The sequence below is a fragment of the Triticum aestivum genome, chromosome 6B (genome assembly GCF_018294505.1).
Source record: "Triticum aestivum cultivar Chinese Spring chromosome 6B, IWGSC CS RefSeq v2.1, whole genome shotgun sequence".
Taxonomy (NCBI): domain Eukaryota; kingdom Viridiplantae; phylum Streptophyta; class Magnoliopsida; order Poales; family Poaceae; genus Triticum; species Triticum aestivum.
Genome location: NC_057810.1, coordinates 170,779,485 through 170,782,197, shown reverse-complemented (window position 1 = coordinate 170,782,197; position 2,713 = coordinate 170,779,485).

Here is a 2,713-nt window from a genome sequence, read left to right as displayed (position 1 = left end):
CACTCCTCCTCCTTGGCACGTCGGGCGGTATTGGCCTCGCCCAGCTGCTCCTGAAGAACAGCGTTGGCTCCTGAAGAACGAAAGAAGAGACAAATAAGTCGTCAGCAAAGAAGATCGCCAGGAAGATCCGGCCCGACTGCTCAGCAGTCGGCCCGAATCTCGGGGACTACAGCCCGCGGGTGCGCCAGCACGCCCCCGCGAAGAAGAAGAATATTACTCCAGCTTTCCAACAAGTCGGCAGCCCGCTTGCTCAACTCCTCAACATTGCGGTTGAAGGCAGTGGCGCGGAGGTTGTGATACTCCTACAATAAGTCATTGAAGACAAAGTTAGTATTTGGAGCTCGCCAGAGGGAGTTCCGAACCGCCTGCTCAGCAGCCGGCCCGGAATTCGGGGACTACACCCAGTGGGTGTGCTGGCGCGCCCCCACAGAGAAAAACAAGAATCAAAAATAAGAAGGAAACGTACTCGGATGGCCGTCCACGCTGCCAGATGCGCCCTGGTGCAAGTTTGAAGGGCGTCGCCTTCAGCGCGCAGCTTCGCCTGAATGTCCAGAAGCGCTTGATTCAGCGGCCCGGTGCCGCCTCCACGTAACCACCCGGTGGGCGCGACGCTCGTGGCCTCGGCGTCCAAGGTCGCCAAGCTGGCAGCGCCGGTCTCCCGAGGTCGCCCTCTCAACACGGCGGCGCACCGGCGAGGCGACTTGGAGAAGCAGCCGCGCCTCGGCCTCATCTGTGACCGGCGGCTCCGACGGACCCACCGGCTGTTTGCCGTGCTGTCTCCCAGACGGCGGTGGAGGCGGCGATGGCGGCACGAGAGTGTCTGACATGGAAGCTTCGCCGCTCTCCTTCTCCACAACGGGGTTCTCGGTGCCAGCCTCTCCGGTCTGCCCCGTGAACTCCGGAGGCGGCAGTGCAGATGATAGTGGGGGGACGAGCATCGTCGATTGGTGACGCGCGGCCTCCTCGGCACGCCGTCTCGCCGCGAGGGCGGCTTCGGCATCCTCCAGCTTCTTCTGGGCGGAGGCGGCCGCCCTGTCGGCCTCCGCCTTCTCCAGACGTTCGGCCTCCTCCTCCTCGCGCTTCTCCCGCGCATTTCGCTTCGTCGCCTCCCGCAGGTCGGCGGCGGGGTCGGCCCGCCGAGTATTGGCGGACGTCTTTGCCGACCCCATGATGGAGGGGACGGCGACTCTCTCAAGGGAAAGAGGGGCCCTGAAGAAGAATGGAGGGAGTATAAAAGAGGACTTGGACAAGATTCAACAAAGGAAAATAAAAAAGCGTAAAGACTTACGCAGATACTAGCGGCGGCCTTCTCACTTCCCTTCGGAAGCGGTTTCCCTTGGCGGCCGCCTCCTCCCGTTTGGTTGCGGCGGCCGCCCCCTTGAACTTCTTCAATTTGCTGCCGGGCGCACTCGGCCCGGCGTGACGCCTCTTCGCGCCGCCTTGGCCGGCTAGGCCGGCGGAGGAGCCGGCGCCTGACGAGCCGACCCTCGGCTGGTGGCGCGGAGTGACTTCCCCTTCGGCGTCGTCGTCAGGCCAATCGGCGAAGGGGCCGAGGGCCTAAAGCCGCCTTCTGCTCCTTCTCCCCCGCCTTCGGCGTCGGCTTCCATCATCGCCGCCCCCAAGTCGGGGTCGTCGACATCGCTCTCCGCACGATCGGGAACATACTCACGGGGCTGTCTCGTGGCATCGGCTGCAGGCTGCATAAGGGGATTCTAGCTCAGAAGAAACTGACAAGAGTTAGAAGCCGGAGTCGGCCGCAAAGAAGACAAAACAATAGAGGGACGCGACTTACCACTGGTGGGGGGTTGTCGCGCGAGTACGGCTCCTTGCCGAACTGCCAGTCCTCCCGAACTCGCAGTTCGCGATATAATTCACCATGTTTGCCACCTCCACGCGGGGCATCTCCTTGGTGCACATCCGACTCGGGTCTCGGAGGCCGCTCATCTGACAGATCAAGTGAGGTCGGCCTTGGAGCGGGAGAACTCGGCGCGCCACAAAGGCGGCCAGCAAGTCGGCCCCGACGAGGCCCTCCGATTGCGTCAAGACTCGGAGTCGCGCTATGGCGGCGGCTCCGGCAAGAGTCAGCGTCTTGACTCGGTGAGACCAGCTGGGGAGCCTCCCAGTTAGGGGGGCGGCGTTTTAAGGCGGCAGGTTGACCCAGTCGCGGTCGGAGGCGAGGTTCTTCACGTAGAAGTATGAGCGCTGCCACATCTTCACTGACTTGATCAGCGTGATGGGAGGAAAGGGGTTGTCGGCCGTCGAGCGCCGCATCGCGATGAAGGCGCCGCACTGAGCCGGCACGCCGGCGATGTGCATGCCGAGCTTAGAAGAGAAGAATTCTCCCCATAGCTCGATGGTGGGGAGAACACCGAGGAAACCTTCGCACAGAGTGGCGAAGGCAGAGAGCAACACCACCGTATTCGGAGTGAGGTGGTGCGGTTGAAGGCTGTGGAACTCCAAGAACGAGCGGAAGAAGCCGCTCGCTGGCAGCCCCATGCCGCGCATGAGGTGTGAGCGGAAGATGACCCGCTCGCCCTCCTCCAGCGCCGGCCGGATCTCCCCCTCCGGCGCGGCGCGGGCGCGCACGAGGTCCGCACTGGGGAGACGGCGTGTCCGGCGGAGGAACTCGATGTGTTCCTTTTCTACCTCCGAGTCGTTTCATACGCCGGAGCGCACGGCGGGAGCCGCGGCGGAGGAGGAGCTCATCGCCGTG